Consider the following 25,214-nt stretch of genomic DNA (forward strand, 5'->3'; position numbering starts at 1 on the left):
CCTCTTTGACACAGTAATTGGTGAAGAAATTGTGAATTGATCTCAATGATTTTAGGATAGGGACGGTGAATCTGCAGAAGCTAAGGCCAAAATGTGTAAAGGAATCCCCCACTATGAGAACGCACAGATTTCCCCTTGCCTTTCATGTGGCATGGATAACATCTAGCAAGTCTGCCTAATGGGATACAGTAAGAGATTTATTCACTGGCTCATTCCTGTGGTTGTGGCTTACTCCTAGAGACATTAACTCCCTATCAGTCCTAGGTTGTTTTGGTACCACATGGAGCTGTAGCAAAGCCGCACTCCGTTGTTGCTTGAGGTTGACATGTAGAACGGTGAGGATCATGCTGATAGCACTGAGTCAATCTGCCTAACATTTGATTAACATCAGATTTGGCTAACATCAGAAGTGGGACAAAGTTGTTGGGATGTACAAAACCAGAGAAATCTGTTATATATTTCCTTTTACTTTACAGTAAATTGTAAAACACATTTTCCTCCCAAACAAACTCCAAGAATCACATGCTTTTTGTATTTTATTTTATGAATTTTATTTTTCTTATAGTGTAACTAGCATATTTTCAACAGTACTACTATTTATGATTATGATGTATATAGTTCCTACATCTCATCACCAACAAAGTGCCCAAGCCCCTCCACCAAAATGTTCTTATGTTATTTCTAGTCCACCTCTTCATTCTCTCACTCCTTTGGTAATATTGATTTTAAAATCCAAAACTTGTTTTTTTATTGTTTGATACTATTAATTTTCTTCTTTTTCTCTCTGTATGCCACCAATAAGTGAGTTAATCTGGTATTTGTCCTTTTCCCTCTTATTTTGCTTTTCATGATGCCCTTCAGTTCCATCCAAGTGAACTGCATGAATAAATATTTCCAGTAGCTGCACTGTGTAATTTTGCTACAACTTCATTATCCATTCATCTGTTGTCAGACATTTCAGTTATTTTCATACCCTAGCAATAGAACTAAGCACTGCAATTAACATGGGTATGCATACAACTTTTCAAATTAATCTTTTGTATTTTAAAGATTTCTTATATTTTAAAGTTAAGCCAAGTAATTAGAACTGAACCGGTTTAAAACTAATTTATCAGTAAATTGTCTATTTTAAATAAGACAGTACAATATCTACTGTATACTTTAGACTTTATTTGATAAGATTTTAAATATGATCAAATGTTGAAATAGTTGAGTTAATATTCTATTTCAACAAGTCTTACTACTCTAAATATATTACTTTATATGTAAGAAGGTATCTATAAATATGTCAAAGTAATATAATTCTTTTCCTATTTGGGAATGTCCCATTAGCAATATGAAAACCGTGCTCTAACTAATATTTACCTGAGCATAATGTTACGTGGATGGTGATTTATTTTTTAAAAAGGGATTTAACATGTTAAAGTGAATCAAGGAGGAAGAAAAAATGGGAAAAGTTAACAGCAAAGGGGTGGTTTCCTAAAGTCATTTTAACTCTGTTTAAGGAAACTGCCTTGACATGTGGCATTAAAAGAATAAAAACTTGATTTCCTTCACATGAGATCTCACAATATAGTATTGTATAACATGTCAATCTCATAATAAAGTATTATATAATACTATACTCCGTATGTAAGATATTTGGTTGGCTGAAATAACTGCTTAATAATCCTGAGTGGATATTGGTGGTATAATGCTCTTTAATAAGCAGTGTCATTCACAAAAAGACTTGTTACTCTCTGATTGTGTACAACTAGGGAAAATGGCATTTATAGCAAGAAGGATTATACATTTTACTTTATAACAGAACTACTGGGTATGTGAATGCAGAAAATCATATCTATTTAATAAATTCTTTTGCAAATGTATTTCTCTGAGTTTAAATTTTGCAGCTGCAGTATAATTTGAATGTTTATTCACATTTAGGAAACTGTGCTTTCTGGTTTTCTGTTAGGTTTTAGGTTTTTTGAGTTCTTTTTTTTTTTTTTTGGCTTGCTTGCATTTGAATGTGCTCCTATATCAGTGTTGCAGATTTTCTCTGCATCTTTTATCTGCACATCATCCAATGATTATCTTAGTAAATTTATCCTTTTTTTGTGTTTTTTTTTAACTAAAATTACTGTTCCTGCTGCATGTCTTCTGCCTACTCTTGATTTATTCCAGAAATTGGGCTCAATGCCTACTTTTAGAGCTCAGTGTGAAGTTTATTCTTTATGTTTTTAAACCAAGTTCCCACTTATTTTTCTCTGTTTTGTTTTGTACTGTAATCAGCTTCAAAATGCACCCGTGAAAAAGCTTCTATACTTGCATAAATAATAATGAACAGTTACATCCTGAATATTTACTTTTCAAATTCTATTTTGTTGAGACCCGAGAGACAGCTCAATGGACTGAGGTATATTTTGCGTATGGGAAACTTTGGATTAACTTCTCACCTCCCTAGCCACTGCTGAATATGGCCCAACATACAAACAATAAAGCATTCTTGTGCTATGACAATTTCTAATGTTAAACTTCATTATTTTTCATTACTTCCAAAATTTTGGCATATCTTCTTAACCTCATCATATAGAGAAGGGCTTCTGAGGATCAGTTAATTCCTTATCTTGCTATTTTAGGATGTAGGTCATTTTAAATTTTACTTAAACTTAGGCTTAAAGGCATAAGTCAATCAATCCACTAAAGTGACATATAGTTCACAATAAAATTGCAAGAGCAGGATATTAGATGCAAAAAATATTTGAGTTTTAGACCTTTTTCTTCCACTTGTTAATAGTATGAGCTTAAAAATTTGCCTTAGTATCTTTATCAATAGAAATGAGTGAAATTTTGTTATTATTTTGTTATTACAAAACTTGAGATAATCTAAAAAAATCTAGCACTTCTGTGCATGTATACTGAATGTATGTGACTCTAATGACCTATATATAAGCCTCTTAACAAATCAGATTATAAACCACAGTTTTTAAGACTAATAGAGATTACAGTCATCTTCCTCAATATAATGCTACAAAACTAAGAGGGTTTTTTTTTCCCTTTGAGACCCTAAAGATTTTGTCTCCCTTTGGGACCCTAAAGTTCAGAAATGTACCCCCATCATTTAGTTATCTGAGAAGGGCAAAACAAATGGAAATGCAATATCCTGTACCATGTATAAAGGATCACTATCATCCCATTGCTCATCGATTTGCTTGAGTAGGCACAGTAACGTCTCCATTGTAAGACTTGTTGTTACTGTTTTTGGCATATCAAATATGCCATGGGCAGTTTGCCAGGCTCTGCCGTGCGGGAGAGATACTCTCGGTAGCTTCCCAGGCTCTCTGAGAGGGGCGGAGGAATCGAACCCAAGTCAGCTGCGTGTAAGGCAAACGCCCTAACCGCTGTGCTATTGCTCCAGCCCATATACAGGATATGTTTCTATAATTTGGTTGAGTATACAAAGCAAGCAAGCTCTTTTCATCAAGAGTGACTTCTTGTCAAAGCATATAAAGTGCATATTACATAATTCTGTCCTTTTATCTAGCCACTACTTGAAAAAAATTTGGAAGATTTTCTCAAGACAAATAGTTGGACTGAATTTTTGTATGATATTGATTTTATATTTTATGTTTTATTCATTCTAGTAATCTCAACGGTACTCCGTTTTATTTTTTTGTCTTCTGAAAGTTGTTTTTAGCCAGACTTACAGTCTTATGTCCAGAGGCAAGAGAAGTCTAATTTTAGTCAATAAATGATTCATTTCTACAACATTCATCCAAATATTGATCATTTTTCTGCTCTCTGAGTGTATTTTTGGGTTGAATGCACACTTTGATATTTATTAACCCAAGTACTTTATCAGTAGAAAATACAAATAGATCAATAAATTTCTGGTGAACACTTTTATAGATACTAGCAGAGGATTTAGCTCTATTAATTTTTTTCTATTTTCAATTTGTTATAAATCCTATGATAGTCAATAAATTTTGAGATAAAGCTTACTATTATAGTCCAAATTTTGACATCAAATAATTTAAGCATTAAGAACTATTTGGTGCAGTTTGAATACAATGGTTATTTCAGACATCTGTAAGATATCTAAAATATAATTGTGGACTGTTGTATTTCTATATCATATCTCAGGGATATATCACTAACAGGATGAAAATCATAATGATGAGACTGTTTCAAATCTTAAGGGTTTTACACACACACACACAGAGTACATAGTAGTAGTTGTAGACAAGAGTGGTTCTTCATAGCAATATAGTAATTCTTTGGAGATCAGTTAGCACTGAAATTTGCATTTTCAGTCAATAGAGTGTTAGACAATCTAAAGAGAACTCAAAGTATTGAAATTGGCATTTTAAATGAAATATCTTTTAGAATATTCTGTGAAATAAACACAAATATTCTTTGTTATATGATAGACCTTTTTTAAAAAGTTTAATTGAAATTGTCACAACTAGTTTTAAATGTTGACATTTACTGTGTAGTTAAAACTGTTGTTGTTCAGGTGTTATCAACTCAGATACTCTTTATACAAAGTGGAATATTTTTATTGGCACAGTTGACCGCCTGTAACCCAATTTACTTGAGTTGTCTTGCTTAATCCTTACTGTAGCATGAAATAATATCACTCAATTTCAGAGAGAGATTCACTCTCCTAGTGAGTCAAAATGATTTTCTTTTAAAAAAATATTATTAGCAAGATGTGTTTCTTAATATTAGAGGCAATTCACAGGAAATTCACTCAACATATAGATAATATGAACAACACACCAAAAGGCTTCATTTAGATCATATATAGAGGTCAGTAGGTCATATAGGTCAATAGGTCATGCATAGACTTTGTTAAACATTCATGGGACATCAATTCTTAGTGCATGTATGATATTAAAAATTATACTGTAGCACTGTTGTCCCATTGCTCATCGATTTGCTCCAGTGGGCACCAGTAACGTCTCCATTATGAGACTTTTTACTGTTTTTGGCATATTGAATATGCCACGGGTAGCTTGCCAGGCTCTCCCATGCAGGTGGGATACTCTTGGTAGCTTGCAGGGCTCTCCGAGAGGGATGGAGGACTTGAACCCGGGTCGACCACATGCAAGGCAAACACCCTGTTCGCTGTGCTATTGCTCCAATCCAAAAAAATTTGCACCATAACAAAAATCAGGTTTTATACATAGTCTTCATTTAATGAATGAAGAAACCATGACACAGAGATGCTAAGTAGTTTTCCAAAGAACAAGAGCTAGTCCTTGGCAAAATAGTGCACTAATCCAGACTGCTGGCAATCTGAATTCTTTAACTACTATGTCTCTCTATCTATACTGGTTGTCATAGAAGTAGTAGAAATCAAAGAGCTGGTCTGGTCTTACAGATGTCATTTAAATTTGTATGTGAGGAGGGAAAGTTGAGATCGAACACAGTTTGTTATATTTTAAAGTAGGGATATTGCCAATTTGAGATTCTCCATCAATCAAGTAGATGCAGATCGTCAATTCAAACCATGAGTTAAAAGTAATTTAAACAATTGCTAAATGTTTAGCAAAAGCAAAGGAAGAATGCCATAGTTTAAGTTATAACTTAATTCTTATTTCTCACACCTAAATTATTGATCTTTTAGTTCCTATGGATTAAGTATGAATGAGGACATTCACTCATGTACCATGGGGACATCAAAGTTATTATTTCCCAGATTGAGATGCTAGACATTCTCTCCACATGCCTGACCCCTTGTTTTCTGTTTTGCTTGCCCCTTCCCTGTTTTCTGTCCCTAACAATGTCACCACTGCCCACATACACAGTTGCTTAAATTAGAAATCTTGGGTGTCATCTATGAAATATCTTTGCCCCTCACCTTTGATAAATCTGAATGGATTTGATGAGTCAAGATGCATATTATCCACCTAGTATTTTAATAGCCAACAAGTGAAATGATCACAGAGGGAATTTCATTTTGCAAGGAATTCTTTGATAAGCCCCCTGAATTCAATTTCTGATATATGTGTCATATTTTTGCATGTTTTATAGTGTCCATTATGCTAAATATGCTACTTTAATTCCTCTTTAAACAGTAGATGCTACTATCATTCCCATTTTGTAAGTTATAAAATAGATCTTTTAAGAGTTTGAATAATTAATCCCATGTCATAGAAACTCCAGAAGAAAATTCGCTCTGACTCTCAAACAGGGGCACTTAACCATGGTTGAGTAATACCTTCTGGGTTGCTGTCAAAAGAGAAAGTACCGACACACTCCAGGTGATAGAGTAATCTAAGACTAGCTTGTGGAAGATTAAGTTCTGCTCACAGGACAGGCAAACGTTTATTCAGTATTTTGAAACTGGGGGTAGGAAGAGATGTGATCAGATGGTGAGTTGGTTAGAGGAGGAGGATCACAGGGCCACAGAATGTGTTCTGTAGTCCAGGCAGGGATTTCTCTCCTTTAGGTGCTCTGTCTCGTGCTCTTTCCTTGGTTCATGCTGTCCTCTGTAAGAGATTATGTACTGAATTGCTCTGCCTCACCATATACTTCTAAATTCTAGACATTCCTTTAATGTCACTTAGCTGGAAAAGAGGTGAGCATCTTCTCCATACTGTTAGAGCCCTTCCTGAAAGTTCTAAAGTGTATAGAGTGCATATCATTGTGTAATGATTCACATTTTATTCTCACAAAATCTTCTTGAGGCATTTCTACCCTCATTTCAAAGTTGAGGAAAGTAAGGTAGAGAATGTGTGTAACTTCCCACTCTGGACTGCATCAGAGCCATTTTTGTATTACCATTGCTTGGTAATTAGTGTGCAGTTAATGTATAATGAGTGCATGAGTTACCTCTTTTTCTATCTTATTGTGATGATTTAAAACTCCAGTATAATGGGAATATATCCCAAGGATGCAAAATAAAACACAGAAATGACATCTGCATCTATATGTTCATTGCAACACTATTCACAATTGCCAGAATCTGGAAACAACCCAAGTGCCCGAGAACAGATGACTGGTTAAAGAAATTTTGGTATATCTACACATGGAATATTATGCAGCTGTTAGGAAAGATGAAGTCATGAAATTTGCTTATAAGTGGAATGTCATGGAGAGTATCATGCTAAGTGAAATGAGTCAGAAAAGAGAAGGACAGACATGAAGGACTGCACTCATTTGTGGAATATAAAATAACATAATATGAAACTTTAATATGAGTTTTATATGTTTTTAAAATGACATATAAATGACAACCAAGGACAGTAGATGCAAGGGCCAGGAATTGGTTGCTCCATAGTTGGAAGCCTGTCTCATGAGCTGGGGGAGAAGGCAGCTGGAATAGAGAAGGGATCAATAAGTCAGTGATGGTTGGAGGGATCATTTGGGATGGGAGATCTATGCTGAAAGCAGATAAAGGACCACATGTGATAGCTTCTCAGTATCTATATATTTATATATTGCAAACCATAATGCCCAAAAGTAGAGAGAGAGTATGGGGGAAATTGTCTGCCATAGAGGCAGGGGGAAGGTTGGGATGGACTGGGGGTGATAACTGAGGACATTGGTGGTGGAAAATGTGTACTGGTTGAGGGATGGGTGTTAGATCATTGTATGACTGAAACTCAAAATGAAAGCTTTTTAACTGTATCTCACAGTGATTCAATAAAATTAAAAATAAAAAAAGAAACTCCAGCATAATAGAACTAACGATTTTCCATGCTTGTATTTACCTCTGTAATACCTAACAAAGAATACTAGAGAAAGAAAATGAAAGTATTCAATTTATTGTTTAATAGGTCTTCATTTTTTTCTCAATCATTTTTGCTTTGTTTGGGGGCACAGCTGTCTGTTCCACTGGGCTAACTTCTGGCTCTGCATGCAGGAATCACTCCCAGAGGTGCTTGCAGGATCATGTAGGGTACTTGGGATCCAGCCCAGGTCAGCTGAGTACAAGGCAAACACCCTACCTGCTATGCTGTTGCTTCAACTCTACCACTACTTCATTTTGAATGAAAGATTCTTTAGAGAGAGAGTACAGTGGTTATGGCACTTGCCTTGCATGTGGCCAACTTTCATTTGATCCCTAGCACTGCATATGTTCCTTCAAACACTGCCAGGAGTTATTCTGAGAATAAAGCAGGAGTAGCCCAGGAGCACCCACATACACAGCATATCCTCAGCCTTCTGAGCTATTTTTTTGATCAATAATATGCGTGCTTTGGGCTTTAACTTCATCAATGAATGTGTTCTTTATCACTATACTATAATGTGATCTAGTCAGAGGAGCTCAGTGTATAAAATAGAATTATTTAGTGGTAGTTGACTCATTTCAATAAAAAAATTATTTGTCTAAGCATCCAGTATTTTTGATTTTGCATGTTGTACCAATTTGCTCTCATTTAAAAGAAACCAATTGTGAAATGACTAGGAAATAGTCAATTAATAGTCTAAGCTACCAAGCTTCAGGAGTTAGTGATTAGAATTTTCAAAAATGTTAACCCAGGAAAGAGAAGTCATAAAACACCATTATCAGATCTTAGTAATTGTATCATAATTTAAACTTTGAAATCACAGAATTTTAATTTTGGGATAATCAGTGCCAACCTTCTACTTACTGCCAGAGTAAGTTCACATACCTTTTGCAATTCACACCTTTGACAAATCTCTCTCTAATATTTGCATAACTATGAACTGTTTTATAATCTTACATGACTTTGGGCCTATGAACGGTAAAATCATATCTAGTTTAATGAATAGGGCATGCTTTCACTCTTTCTGAATCTTCCTCATGCTTGTATTTTATCCTTCAGTAAAAACTTCAGCCTCTAAAGTATTGAGATTCTTTATAGTTAATTTTATTTTATTGGCTTTGTGGTCACAGCTAGAGCTGGTCAGGCTCTGTGCTCAATCATTCCTGACCCTGCATGGGGGATCATATGGGGTCCTAGGGTTCTCAAACCCAGGTTGGCTATATGCAAGGCAAATGCCCTACCTACTGTACCATTGTTCTAACCTCTTTATATTTTATTTTAAAGTCTCACTATTTCTTATTTCATTCATCATGCAGGATAAAAGCATTCTGGCAAACTCAACAACCAAGACTCCACAGTTTGACTTTTTAATTTTAATGAATAGTTGCTCCCCCTTGTTCTTTACACACACACATACACACACACAAACTGTATTTTCTGACACTGACAAAATAAGAATTATAGTGGTCTTTATTTGCAAAATCTGTATATCTGTAATTGCTCTAAGACACTAGCAGTATAGTTTGCATGATACATCTGGAAAAGCTATAATGTTATTGATAATATGGGGACACTTAACATCAGATATGTTGTCACTATATATATATTTTAAAGTTCTACTCAAATAGTCCCTTAATTAGTATGTCTTTCTCCATATGGTCCCTTCCCCTTTCCATCCCTTTTTTGATCCCCGTCTCTGCCTACTAGCCAGCCAAAGTGGATTTTTTTCCCTTTCAGATTTTACAAAAGACCAATTGCTGTTCCTCTTGTCCAGATTCTCTCTGGGTTTCCTACCTTTATTGTCTTCCTATAGATCTTTGCTAAAATGTCATCTTCTAATAGTATTATTCTCTGACCACACTTTAAGTTCCACTGCAGCTCCTATTTTGTGGCATTCTGACACTTGTCATAGTACAAACCTCTTCTGTTCACATAGATGTAGGTTTGTGCAGAGTGGTACCTGTCCTCTCTTCTGGAATGTAAGTTTCTTAAAGTCAGTACTGAACCTATTGTGCTCACCACTGGTTTTCTGGTTTCTTATATGGTAGATGGTGTGTGTGTGTATTTGTCTGTGTATCAAATGAATGTATTAGAATTATAAATGCTGAAATAGTAGGAAATATAAATGTGCACCCAAAGTTACTGCAATCTTTGCCCAATATGAGTGATGCCATTTATGCACTATTTACTAGATTTATGCACTATTTAATAGATCACTTATTATTGAAACATCATTATTCAGGGTACTATCTGAATACCCTTCTCTCCAGATAATATGAGTGTGCTCACATCTGTGATACATTTGGACTTTATTTTTAAAAATTGGAAAATAGAAGGTAGTCATCCATCTACAAGTTAACTGAGAATATGTTTTTAGATTACACAGAACTTTAAGAACAGTCAGAAAGGCCAACAGGGAGGAAAATATCTACTGTTCTGGTAATAAAGTTAAAAGTATTTGAACAACTTAAATCACATTGTTTGAGACTCAGGCATGGTACCAAAAAAAGGCAGTAAATGATGAAACTTTATCAAGCAAATAATAAGATATCTATCATGCTCTGGACAAAGCCAGAATGCCCAACTAAGATTTAGTATTATAGTAGTATGATAGTAATTCATGTTATATTACTAATTGTTGAAAATAAATGTCTGATAGTTAAAACACATTAAAACATAATTTTTAATATTATATATCATTCCTTGAAACCACTGTGTTTTAGTTGAGGTAATGAGGCTTATAATAGTATTAATATTTAAACTTTAGGCATACAATGTTGCTGTACCACAACACAACCACCACCAAAGTACCAGTATCTCTCCACCATCATTCCTAGGGCCCTTTGATTCTGCTCCCTCCCTTCCTCTCCCCACTTGGTAAATTCAGTCCTCTTGGCAGAATCTAAAGATTTGTTTTTGTTCTCCACTGTCTATTCTGTTTAAATTTTTTCATATCTGAGTGAGATCAGCCTGTGTTTGCCTTTCAACTTCTAACTTATTTTACTTAATCTGACACCCTCTACTTCTATCCAGGATATAGCAAAAGTCAAGATTGTATCTTAGAGCTGAATGATGTTCCATTGTGTGTTCATACTATGATGTGTGTTCTTCATCCACTTATCTGCTGTTGTGTTCTTGATTTTTTCCAAATTGACAATTATTCATAGTGCAGCAAGTAAACATCTTTCACTTACATCTTTTTATATTACATAAAGTTTTATTTTATAATTATTCTAAAAGTTATATCTTTTCAAATTAATGCTGCTTGTCAAGAAAATGTCATTGGGTCATGAGGTAGTTTTCTCTTTAATATTTTGAGAACTCTCTATATTGTTTTCAATAGAGACTGAAACATTTCCTCAGCAACAGTAAATAAAGTTTCTTTAAACAACAACAACAATAACAACAAAACAACTACAGTCTATGAATGCTGATTGTCCTCAAATTTTGGACCTATCTCATTCTTGTATGAGGTGATATCTCAGTGTCATTTTGATTTGCATTTCTCTGAAAAGCATTGGTGAACACTTTTGTTTGTGACTATTGTGCTCTTTGTATATTTTCCTTGGAGAAGTGTATTCAATTCTCCTCCTTATTTCTTACTGGGTTATTTTGAAGTTGTCTGTTCTTGAGTATTCAATGTGCTTTTTATGTCTTGGAAATTATGCCTTCTTCAGATGAATTGAGTGCAATTATTTTTTCCCATTCAGTAGAGTTTCTATTTTATCCATGTTTTATTTTGCAGAGCTGACACTTTAGTTTGATGGAATCCTATTTGTTTGTTTTTGTGATTATTTACTATACCAGTGGAATCATATTAGTGAAGATAGTTCAGAAACCAAGATCATTCAGCAGTTCAACCTGTGTTTTCCTCATTGTATTTGATGGATACAGGTCTACAATCGAGTTCTTGACTCCATTTTGAATTATAGTATGTGGTGTGGAGTAGTGATCCAGTTTCATTCTTTTGCCTTTGTTCAGTTTTCCAGTCCATTTGTTATTCTTCTTCCACCACCTGACTCTCTTAAGTGAACAGTACATACGTGTGACGGGTACTCCTTTTAAAAAGAGGAAACAATTTTCCCAAGGTATCAAAGCCATTCATAGAGGAGCTGGCAACTGAGTCCCATCATCCTAAATTCCTACGCAAGTCGGTGTCAGAATCGGTGTCTGTGAAATTCTCAAGTGGCTGGAGCTGCCAGAGGCATTTTAAAGTAATCTATTTTTCCAGATTTATGTTCCTCATTTCCCTGTGTGTCATGTTTCAGGAAAGACCTAAGTGTCTCGGGGAACCTGTGCAGATGCTGGGGCAGTGTGCCTGCCAAGACTCACTGCTGTTTCCAACCCTTTTCTACCCAGCGATGCTCCGGGGCATGCAGGAATTGCAGTGCCCAGGGCACAATATGGGATGTTGGTGAACAAACCCAGACTGGCTTTGTGTCAGGCAAAAGCCCTCCCCACTGTACTATCATTCTGCCTCCTCCTACCCTCTTCTTGATTAGGGACAGGAAGAGTTGGCCAGTGTGGTAAAACAGAACTTGCATAAAGCTTGAAAGAGACAGAATGCTGTGATGTTATATTACCAACCTGACACTCCCAATAGCGGATACTTCCTCAGTTTATCATATATGCACATTCTGTTTTTAGATTCAGATCACAAGATCTTAAATCTACAGATTTCTAAGAGGCTCTTTATCACCAAATAACATTGTTTTTTTTGTGTGTAACTTATCAAAAGACATTTATTTCCTTTGCTACCTGTTCAGTAGTGATTTAGCTGTTACTTTTCAATAGTTCTTCTATTGTCATTTATTAATTAGATTTTCATACTACTAAAAGTGCTAAGAGATAGACTTGGCTCAAAATGCCTTCCTCCTTTCCTGTCTAGCTAAGAAAAAAACCAAACCAAATAATAAAAAAAAAAACCTTCTATAGTCACCTTAATTGTTCTGCACTTATTGCAAATTTATCCTGGAATACAGAGCAATCTTTCAGTGAAAAATTTACATGCAGTCGTAACAAAGCCATAAGTGAAAAATAAATTCAGTTTTAACGTTTTTTCCATCATGTAGGAAATTTGGTTGAAGATGCTCAAGTAACATAATCTTCTCAGGCCCAGAATGTTCTATAAAAAGTCAGAAGATTATGCATTTTTTCTTTTTTATTTACCTCAGGCACACATTTCACCCTTCATTTTAATGTCTGTGCCTGGAATTGGAAGTTCTATGAGTCCACGTATAATTTTTGCTGAAATCTTGTGCTGTTTTCCTCATCAATATTACCTTTTGGACATGTGCTTCTTTGTATAAAGGCTCAGCCATTTCAGTTCCCATCTGTCCTGGATTTGTTTCCAGAGAAGGGGGGTAGGACTCTTCTCCACTCATTTGAATAACATAAGGAGATTATAAAGTATTTAGGAAACAGAAAGTAATTTACAAATGGTAAGTAGAATAATTGTATTTTCACTTGTGAAGTCAGCAGTTGCAGAAGATAAATAAGAATGATCTAGTAACAGAATTATCTAATAGAACTTACTGGTGTTCTTGAAGAAATGCATAGCTTACAAAGAAAAGAAAAGGACCATAAACAATAAGATTTATCAAGTGTCTTGCTGTGAAATGTTGTTTTCAGTGAATTCTCTTATCATGTGAATCAATTTTATGCCATCTTAAACCATGTCAAGCGAATTTTCATGATGTGATTCTTTTCAGTGACTAGATAATTTGTTAATTTAATAAGATAATAAAAGTATATAAAATAACTTATTGCCACTTATGCCATATCTGAGATAGATATCTTTAAAAAACTCTCCTGTGATTTAGATCCTGTTTTATGGGTTTTCATGTTAGAAATGAGCAATATTTTTCCTTACTCTTTTTTGGAAAAGAGGGTCATTTATGAAGGAATAGGGAAGGAAGGAGTGAAGAGTGTGGGTTTTTTTTGTCCTTTATCATAGTGCCAGGAGTCAAACTCTTGGCCTTGCATACAAATAATGTGCTCTACCACTGAGTATTTCCAAATCCAATAAAATAACATCTTAATACCTTCTTTTTATATATTTTAATAAATATATTAACTTGACAATTACATTCAGTTATGCTTTCTATATATTTTATTCTGAAAACCAGTGTTCAAGTTGGTTGCTAAGGAGTATGCCGGTGTGGTAGTACTAGTTGGTCAAATGGATGTGAATTATTGTTGAGCTAGTGTGGTAGTACTGAATTTGTTCCTTGATGTCAATTGCCTTTTTTTTAAATCTGTGAGTCAAGTAAATGCTGTAAATATTAATGATCATCCCTCTGAATCTAAAATCTTCCCTTCACTTTTCCTCCAGGCAGTGCTAAGGGATTAAACTCAAACCTCCCACCTGCAAAACATGCACTCAAGCCCTTAGAATAATTTCTCCAATCTTTCCTCCTTCTTGCTTATTGCTCTTCTCTACCTCACGTACTACAGTAAAATCTGACTAATGATTGATTACAAGAAAATTTCAATAGTCAATGCTCTGGTATGACAGGAAGAAGCAGTTATTTTCTTAATCTTTTTGAACGAATGTTTACTCATTTGAAAATGAATTTCTGACTTCTATTTTCTCAGTTGTTTAATAGAAGCACATTCTCCTCTGAGTAAGTAGTGATGTAGGTAAGTACATGACTTTGAGTGCACCTTGCAGACGTGTGGTGGCAACAGTGCTCATCAGAATCTCTGCCTTACATGTATGCAGTACCATGGCTTCTCCCAGTTACATAATTATAATATTGTTCCTGGAAACTTCAACTGCTGTTTCAGTATTCTGGGTCCAGTGCCTAGGAATAGAGAAGTTACTATGCAAATTTGTATCTTTAACAAATGGAAAGACTACTGGTATAAATGTTCCAAAAAAATGTAGCACTGTAGTACTGTAGGTCCATTGTTCATCGATGGGCACCAGTAACATATCCACTGTGAGACTTGACTTTTTGTTGCTGTTTTTGGCATATCAAATGCTCTGACTGTGGGCAGGATACTCTCCATAGCTTTCCAGGCTCTCTGAGAGAGACAGAGGAATTGAATCCCAGTCAGCAGCTTGCAAGGCAAACGCCCTATCCGCTGCTCTATCAAATTTGTTTTAGTCTTATCCTTGAGAATTCTTTAGGAATTCAAATCCAAAGTATGGAGATGTTTGAAAATATGCCATGTAAGTAATTGAGACTACGCATTTGTTTAGGGTAATTAACAAGTTACCCTATGGGCTGGATACTTAGTGAGACATGTGATCAGGAAAGGCATCCCATTATAAGTCTGAACAAATGAACTGTGCACAGCTCAAGTGCCTTTTTTGCAATCTCTGTACTGGCAAAACAGAAAACAAAACAAGAAGTGCACTAAGAAATGAAATGTTTAATACCAGTAGAGAAATGTACTATATTCATCTTTGCTGTAGATTTGATGTTTAACATTTATTCCCTGCCCCCACCCTCATTCGAGGATTCACTTACACTTACAAAAGCCTACAGCTGTGTCCCTGCTCTGCAAGGGGCTAACTTAGCCAGGTGCTTCTAATTGCAAGCTTCCGTCTAGAAGCCTGTGCCCAGCTGTGCTGGAATTGATTCCTGCCACACAGGAAACTGGAGAGGAAGCCTTAACTAGGTCAGAAAACTGCCTCACTCATCAAGTCTCACCCACTCTGATTGTGCCCTTATTTCCTTGTTTATTATTGCCTGCTCTCATGGTCTTGGTGCTTTCCTGAACCTGTGGCTCAGTTCTTTCTGTCTCAGTAGAGGCTATAGCATCCACCTGTCAACCAGACTCGTGGTGTGCTTCAAGGTAAATCCTTGGACCTGCAAGAGCATGTAAAAATGAAGTGCAACGGATTGATGTCCAAGAAAAGAGATATTCTACCTTTGATTTCACTATTTTACCTATGTGAATTCCATTTCTCCAGTGTTTCTTAGTTTTTCCTCTGATTAAGCATATAATCTGATTCTCTCAATTCTTTTTTATGATTTTTCTCCTGATCCTACCCATGAATCATGTAGGACTGCATTTCTATCACCATTATATGCGTACTATATACATACTCTGGGCCACTTGCTAATACTGTTTAGATCTCTAAAATCCATTGCAACACAATATGAGGCCAACCTGTTATACCTGATGCTTAGGATGGCCATTTCCTTTGTTGGTGAATTGCTTTGCCTCTGCTATTGTTATGGCACAGACACTCAAGTTCTTATCCTCAAGCAGCTGAGATGGAAAGATGGACTGACCAAATTCAGAAAAGATTTTAAGGGAAGGGGAAAAGGCGGGGAAGTACCCAGATCACGGGAAGCACTACCTCAGGATTCTGGAGAATAACAGAAATCTTTCCCATATTGCACCTTTTGAACAAAGTGGGGGGTAGGTGAGCATTTTTTCATTGAATTAAAGGATATGGGCGTGTAAAACAGGGGTAAGGAAAGTGAGATGATTACCTTCTTGTGTCTGGTTATCTAGATTATTTGATCATCAAGATCACTGGGCAGAGTTTAGGCTATCCAGGTGATTAGGCACCACCTAGTCCATCTGTGTGACATTTCATACCAGTAACTCATTTTCTTAAGCTCATATTTCTAATCTCATCTTGCCTACTCCTTGTATTCCTGTCATTCACTCATCTCACAAATTAATTCTGCATGAATCCTCCTCTGCATCCTATACTCCAGTCCCTAGATGAAGCTAAATTCCTTTTACTCAACTCTATTGGTGGCCTCTGCACATTTCAGACATATTAATATATTTACATTACAATTATTCTTATATATTGATGTGTAAACACATGTGTGTTTCCTGTATCTGAGATACTAGTATATGTACTTAAAATTTTAGAGTGAATATGTAATTTTATTGAATATTTCAATGTGCTGTGTATATCTATACATATATATATGAGAACTGACTCCTTGCCTCCTTTTTATATGAAACATCCAAGTTTTATCAAATTATTACTAACCTTCCCTAACCTTCCCTAAATATAAACTATTATATTTAATCACGTACCTTGAATGCAGACTGGTCTAATGATCCCCAAGCTAGGGTCTACCTTGTCTTTCTCATTAATGCTCACAAATCATATGTGATCTCTAAGAAGATCATTGAAGTCTTCATTGCTGTAGATAGAAGCTAAAAATTTGAGAATATACTTTCTCTTTTTGAGTTTGGCATGGCGTATATATCAAGAAAAATATGACGGAAACAAGCCCTCAAAAGTAATAAACACTGGGACTGGAGTGATAGCATGGCAGGTAGGGCGTTTGCCTGGCACGCGGCCAACCCAGATTCGATCCCCAACATCCCATATGGTCCCTGAGCACTGTAATTCCTGAGTGCATGAGCCAGGAGTAACCCCTGTACAATGCCGGGTCTGACCCAAAAAGCAAAAAAAAAAAAAAAAAAAAAGTAATAGACACTGAGAACTGGTCTGTAATGGAAAGCATGCCACTGTAGGGGGGTGGGGGGCAGTGGGATGTGGAAGGAATGGCTGAGGGTGAGGCAGTGCTGCCAATCTGATGGAAAGTGTGGTGTTGGAATGGTTTTTGCCTGAAAGCCTGCCAGTATGGATATTACAAATGATGGTGCCTAAAATAAAATCTTTTAAAGAAAAAATGTAAAAGGTGGTTCTCCTAATATCTGTGCCCTTAAAAGAACAAGTCAGACATTAGACCTTCCTTCTCAGTAGAAAAATAAAATTATTCACATGTTTAATGATGATTAATGCCATAACAAAATATTTCTCAGTAAAAGTTTCAGAAAATCCAGGGCTGCTATTCCAAAGTGAGCAGATAGTGTTAACCGAAACCCAGTCCCTTCCTGGGATCAAAGATTCTTGGACTTTTCTGTGCCAGAGGCCCTTCCCTGTCATTATTTCAAGATCTGGAGTCCAAAGTGCTGAGTCTTCCTTTTCTTGGCTATGACAAAACCTTTAATATTCCGAGTGACTTAATCCTTATAAGAGCTATGCCTGCTTTTTTTAAGTCCTCAAATATTTTCCCAATTTTTTCTTAGCAATCATTTGGGGGACAAATAACCCATGTCTTCTCACCAGAAATCTGCCTTTTAAGTAGCATTCCATTAGGATTTTTCCTAAAATCTCTTTGGTAAATTTTTGTGTTCCGCCATGGAGGAAGGGAGAGCATAGCTGACGTGGTTCTGGTGTTCATAGAACTCTAAGATTAGAATTAGTCTCTCAGTCACTGGTTCCAGAAACTTCCTTCTGGCTATAGAGAAGGCCAGTGTTCTTAACTTCTCTGCCCACTGAGGTATGTAGGGTCTTTTGGTGTTATTAAGTAAACAGGGTTGTCATTTTTATGCTCTTGATAGAACATTTCTCAACATTTATTTATTAGAATAAATCCCTCATCTTTGCATCTTTCCTCACTGTCCTTTCTACTTCCTAATGAACATTCACCAAACTACAATATAGTCTCTGTTTAACCCTTAAGACACATAATTTTCTGGGGCTGGAGCAATAACACAGCGGGTAGGGCATTTGCCTTGCATGTGGACAACCCAAGTTTGATTCCCAGCATCCCATATGGCTCCCCCGAGCACCACCAGGAGTAATTCCTGAGTGCAAAGCCAGGAGTAAGCACTGTGCATCACCAGGTGTGACCCAAAAGAAAAAAAAAAGACACATAGTTTCCTTCCTACTTTTAATTGAGCAGTCAGTGGGATCCCCTCTCTCCTTTTCTGTCTTTGAGATGCTGAAAGAACTAGTCTTGAGTTCCCGTTTTCTAAGAGTTCTTCTGACACCATGTTTCTTTTCAATCAACCCTGCATGGGTTGATGCTGCTCACTTCCCCTAATTCCAGTTTGTGCTCATAGAGAAAAAGTGAACTAAAGGAATATATAGGAATATATTTTATATCTTTTTTTATTAATATCCTGTATACAAGTGCAAAGTTTTACTATTGGGCATATAATTATTGCTTGCATAATAATAATAACCAATCCAGTTCCTTTTTGCAGTGATTCTTAGCACCTGAAGCAGTGTACTGAACCCCACATTTTAAACTGTATGTAATAATAGAGTGTGCCATTGACAGGAAATCCCCAAAATATGAACCTGAGTGTTTGGACTAAAGAGAGATAACCTTCTCCTTTCTTTTCCAATAAAGAGGTAAAGAGGGAGCAACTATCTCCCCTAGAGAAAAGACCTGGCTCCTTCCTGCTAGCTTGGGGAATGTAATGGCTCTCTCTCATGGGAAGGAAGCCTAGTGGCTCTGGCTTTACACTCCAGGAATGTTTCCAAAGTCCTCGATCTCATTCTCAACTGGAAATGAAGATTTATACCTCCAGGGAGGTAAATCTCCCTGGATGGCCTCTCACTAATTACAATTTAACTGTCAAGCTTGCCCTAGATTCCAAATTTAGTAAAATTTGCTCAGAAAACCCTAACTATCCAGAAACTTTAAAATATTCCACTGTGGTCCTTCAGGGACTTACCAACGGGAAATGTAACCTCTCCGTGTTTCTACCCTGCTCCCAAATGACAGCATAATTCATCTCTTCAGCATCATCCCTCTAAAGGAGAAATTTAAACACAATGAAAATAGTTGTGTTTTTTTCCAAAACCCTTTTGAAAATTACAGACTCAGGGTTCAGTATTAAATAAATAAAACTATGTATCTAAAACTAGAGAGAAATATTAAAGTTTTGACCTGTATATAATATTTAAATTATTGCCATTCATTCACCTCATCTTAGAATTTGTGTACGTTTCACCAATGCTGCTGACAAACACTCATGAGGCTGTATATTATACAAGGCCCCTCTCTTACCCGAGGCCCTGCCATACTGCCTCCAGTATAGGGAGAAGATATGCAGCCACAGTCAAAGATAATGAGGGAGCTCTATTCTTCTCCCTTTTCAAATAATTGCATTCCCATCATTACCAAAGCATAGATGAGTGAAATCCACTGCTTCTAGATTAGTAGTCTTGATATAGATCACAATCATGGCAAATAGCTTGATTATTCTGAGATTTATTTTCCTCACCTTGAAGTAGAAGGCAATAATAATGATAATAATAATACTTTTCAAATGGTAAAGATTAAATGAGATAATACTTGCTAGCCTCTAGAAGAGCTGACATATGAGCTTTCAGTCAATATAGAGAGCTTATTGTTGTAGATCATTTTTTGCTCTGCCCGCTTCTGTTTTAGCTCCTGACACTTTGAGCAACACTGGCCTGTTTGTAGTTCCTCAGGATGGGCCCATTTGCATTTCAGGGACTCTATACTCGCTATTTCCTTTTCATGGAAAGTTATCAGAGTCCATTTCTTCCCAGTCTCATATGTGTATCTCCAAAACCTTTCCTAATGACCCTAACTTCAGTGCTCAAAGTCTGAGCCAGCCTTCTGTTATAGATGTATTCTATGACATCAATTCCCTTCTCTCTTGTAACATCATCATAACTTTAAATCATTTTGTGTATATTTACTAGCTCATTGGACTAGAGCAATAGCACAGCAGGTAGGGTGTTTGCCTTGCACACAGCCGACTCAGGTTTGATTCCTCCATCCCTCTCCGAGAGCCCGACAAGCTACCCAGAGTATCCTGCCCACATGGCAGAGCCTGGCAAGCTCCCCATGGCGTATTCCATATGCCAAAAACAGTAACAGTAAGTCTCACAATGGAGACATTACTGCTACCCACTTGAGCAAATCGATGAACAATGGGACAACAGTGCTACAGTGACAGTGCTACTAGCTAATTGTCTATTTACGCTTCCTCCAATCACAATCCTAAATGTATTAAAAATGAGGTGCACATTTATCTTTTCCTCTGGGTAGCCCCAGTTTCTATTAGAATACACAGTCAATTATAGGCTTGTGGGACATATTTATTGGATAAATAAAATAAAGGTAAACAGGGGTGGAGAGGGAAAGAAGAGAGGAAGGAAATGAGAAGGGGAGAAGGGAGGGAGCAAAGGATAAAGAACTATGTGTTTAAGTGGTGATTTAAATTTAGAAGAAAAGGAACCTGTGAAAATGGCCAATTACTCTGCCATTTTTGATCTCTTGGCAGGAGAAATCTTCAGATCTCATTAGCTGCTTTGAGCACAGATCCCATTCTTACCCGTCTATCATTGCTGTACTGACACTGCAGATTTTATAATTATCAGTCATCTCTCAGTGATTCACATCAAGATTAAGCTATGGACAATGGTTGTGAAAAGTCAAGAGTAATGTGAAATTTACCTTTTCATATTGGCTTTCTGTCATGACACGGATTACAGACAGAACCTGTATTGTCAGATCATTTCCTCTGTGCTGAAGGTTTTTAACTTCAGCCTTTCTACCCATTGGTGACGCCATTTGATGACCTGTAACAGTTTAATTGGGCCCTGCAATATATTTAGTAGCTGCTTGCTGCTCTTTTTAACTTTTGCTAATGGAGCTGCAACAACCGGCGGCTTGATTTTCTGGAAGCTTTTCAAATAAGTGATGGTTTTTAAAGGCCTTCTTTCTAAATGGAATTATAATTAATCTTCATTAGTTTTCAGTCAAGATAAATATTCTTTTTCAAAATGGTGATTGTGTTGAAGAGAATTCTTTAGTTAAATGACAAACCATAATTCAACAAATTTCCTTTTATTAATTCAGCTAGCCCCTTCTGTTGTTAAATTTTTATGTCAATTTTTTTAACCTCACTGATACTTTAAATTCAGCCTTTGTGTCAAATAAAGAATAGATGCATATGTGTTTCACATGGGAGAACACCACACACATATACACACACAAATATAGAGATATATAAAACATTCCATCAGATATCTTTTTAGAAATGTTTCACTACATTATTACTGAGTAAAAAAATATAGAAAGAGAAACTTTCCATTAATTAATGAGATCATCATTAATTATGATCTCAATCTTTATGGTAGATAAGCTACTCACCCAGACAGGAAATAAACTGAATTTTACATAGGGAACTTCTTCTAATGAGAAGAATGGGAGCTGGAGAGTTGGAAACTTTGGATTTCACTTAGGCTCTGCCACCACTTATGTGCCCAAAGAGAATTATCCAGCTCCTGTGACCATTTTGATAAGAATATTCCTGCCACTTTTCAGTGAGTACAGATTGGTATTATAATTCCAGTAACATTATGAAACAATCATTGTATCACCGTATCACTGTCATCCCGTTGTTCATCGATTTGCTTGAGCGAGCACCATAAAATACTATTTAAATGTTAGCCAATTTAAGAGAGAATGACTTCTTCACTCTCATAATGTACAACTTATTATTTCTATCACTTACAATATTGAGGAAAAAGTTATTGGAATAGGGACTGGAGAAATAGTACACTGGTTAGAATGATTGTCTTGTACTCTATATGATCCCCAGAGCCCCACTGGGATAATTCCTAGGTGAAGAACCCAAAATAAGTCCTGAACACAAACAAAATAAACAACAAAAAAGTTATTGGTATATAGGAACATACAAATTGAATATAAAATTTCCACATTGTCATAGAAAAAATAATAGAAAAGATGACTCCCCATATGAAAGATTGTGGTAACTAGAGACTCTGACCTAAATCACCAATCACCTAGTTAAAGTAAATTTTAAAAATGGCCATTTAAAAAAATATATCCTAGGGGCTGGAGCAATAGCACAGCGGGTAGGGCGTTTGCCTTGCACGCGGCCAACCCGGGTTCGAATCCCAGCATCCCATATGGTCCCCTGAGCACCGCCAGGGGTAATTCCTGAGTGCAGAGCCAGGAGTAACCCCTGTGCATCGCCGGGTGTGACCCAAAAAGCAAAAAAAAAAAAAAAAAAAAAAATATATATATATATATATATATATATATATCCTAACAATAGACAGCAAATATCCTAACAATAGATAGATAGAAAATACTCATAACCAAAAACACTAAGAAAACCTACCAAATCTTAAGGCAAGACCTTTAGCATTTGATCCATGACCCTATCCCCCAGGTGAGGTTTGAGTGTTTTTTTTGCTTTTTGGGTCACACCCGGCAATGCACAGGGGTTATTCCTGGCTCATGCACTCAGGAATTACTCCTAGTGGTGCTCAGGGTTGCTGGGAATCAAACTCAGGTCAGCGGCGTGCAAGGCAAATGCTCTACCCGCTATGCTATTGCGCCAGCCCCACCCCAGGTCAGATATTAACTTCAAACCCTAATACAAACAAGTGCAACAAAGCAAATGGAACTTCCTTCACCACAAACAGGTTTGGAGGTCCTGGCTGCCAGCATTCTCGTCCCTTCCAGCCCTATTTCACAAGAGCTCTATTCTAGGCAACTGTGACTAAGTCTCAGACTCTCATTTCATCCACCTTACCTACATGTGTAGTACAGACTTTACTCTGGGCAAAGCAAACCAAGAATCCAAAAATCTAAGCACTCTTACTCAGTTCACTTGTGAGGCAGTGCACCCACACAGGTAAAGGTCAGCCAAAACGTGATGGAAGCCGTCTCCTCTTGCAACTGCTGGTGAAGTAGGTCATTACTCCAGGAAGGCGAGAAACAAGCTGTTGTGTGGTGATGCAAAAAGTTTCGGTCTGGGAAACAGAAGGAAGGAAGAATTCTATGCCTTTGCCTGAGGAAAGGGACTCTGTCTGAAATCGAGAAATACATTAGGGCTTGTCAAAAACAATGAACTTCTTGGTAGACAGAATCAAGGACGCACTCTTGTCTCCAGAGCCACTTCAGCAACCACCCACTTAATGGCAGAACAATCAGAAATTCAACAAAAAGAAACAGAGGCTCTAGACAGTGGCAAAGGGCCCTCCTGGGATCATAGGTAACCCTTACGCTTAGGAAGGCTGTGTGCAAGAGATCATCTACACTCGCTCAGAGACAGTCAGTGCTGGATACGAGCGGACCTGAATATATTCCATCCCCTAAATCATACACAGATCATTCCAAAAAATCCTCATGGGCACTACATACAGAAGCACTGTATTTCACCAGATATTATCTAAACAACCAGATCCTTGACCCAGACACGAGAACTAGAGAAGCAGACTTAATAAAATCACCTTTCTATGGCACTTTGAAAGACTGAATATAAGCCTAAACTACTTTCTCTGGTGTGGCAGGAAAGAAATTGTGACAAATTGTGAAAGGAACAACATAAATTTTTAAAACTGTGTACACTACACACACACACAAGCACACACAAAGATAAAGAATCAAGATAGAGCTGGCTGATATAAGCATAGTTTCTGGTCAATGAGTCATTTGAGCTGTTCTAGAAGAAATCACCTTGTAGGGGCTAGAGCAATAGCACAGTGGGTAGGGCTTTTGCCTTGCATGCGGACAACCCAGGTTCAATTTCCAGCATCCCATATGGTCCCCTGAGCACCCCGAGGAGTAATTCCTGAGTGCAGAGCCAGGAGTAACCACTGAGCATCTCCAGATGTGATCCAAAAAGCAAAAAAGAAAAAAAGAAAGAAATGACCTTGTAGCCTTTAAGTCTTAGCCTTGGACTTAAAGATGAGACAAAAGGCTATACACAATGGGTAGGTAGAGATAGTCCTATAAAAAGATCAAAAACCAGCATAGCTGTGAGGCTGCTCTGGCCAGGCTAGCTGTGCCTGCTCCTCCCTCACTACTCCCTGAACGTCTCTTTGGAAGCTGCATGTTTAAAGTGAATGAACTTTCCCAAAGAGACACTGACCCACTCGTTACTTGAGGTGGCTAAGGGTAGAGTATTAACTGCACTCTGCTAGAACCCCCATATAAGCTTTCAAGGTCCAATACTAACATCAGCTCTTCGAAGGACACCCCCAAGGGCAATCACCCACGGAGTTCCTATAATATAGTATCATACTGACCGCTTTCCCATGTCCCAGCCTCCAGAATTGTAAGACATATAAAGAAAGAGCAAAGTGTGGGGGTCTGAGAGAGTACAGTGGTAGGGCACTTGCTTTGTGTGTGACCTACTAGAGTTTGATCCCCTCTACCCCAGATGGTCTCTGGAGCCCTGCCGGGAGTGTTCTGGTAATGTGTAATGGCAATTCCTAGCACAACCCTGGGGTTATTCTTAGTGGTTTTTAGGTGTGATCCACAAATCAAAGGAAGAAAGGAGAAACTGCTGTTTGCTAGTGCTGCCATAACAGTACCAGTAACAGAGTTACCTAAACAACAGAAATCATTTTCTTATGATTCTGAAAGCAGATATTCAAGATCAAAGGTTTGCAGGATTAGTTTCTTCTAAGACCATTTTCCTTTGCCTAAAAATAGTCACGTCTCACCAATGTCTACACATAGTACAAATCTCCATATGTGCTAGAATTCAGTTTATCTTAATTGCCCATTTAAAGACACTCTTTCCAAATATAATCACATTTGAGGGCATTATATATTTAGGTCTGCAACATATTATAATTTTAGGGAGAGAAAATTCAGCCTATAACAGATTCATAAACAGAAATTAGGCAGGAATTAGGAACTGCTTTTTGAAGAGGACCAAATGATTGACTTAGCAGAAAATTAC

The 25,214-nt window shown here is 36.9% G+C and overlaps 1 protein-coding gene across 6 annotated transcripts in view; it reads left to right on the forward strand.

The window, feature by feature from the left end:
• Positions 1 to 25,214, forward strand: part of DLGAP1 (DLG associated protein 1) — a 938,748-nt gene that overhangs the window by 316,042 nt on the left and 597,492 nt on the right. The window lies entirely within an intron of this gene.

The sequence above is a fragment of the Sorex araneus genome, chromosome 2, assembly GCF_027595985.1.
Source record: "Sorex araneus isolate mSorAra2 chromosome 2, mSorAra2.pri, whole genome shotgun sequence".
In the NCBI taxonomy this organism is placed as follows: Eukaryota; Metazoa; Chordata; class Mammalia; order Eulipotyphla; family Soricidae; genus Sorex; species Sorex araneus.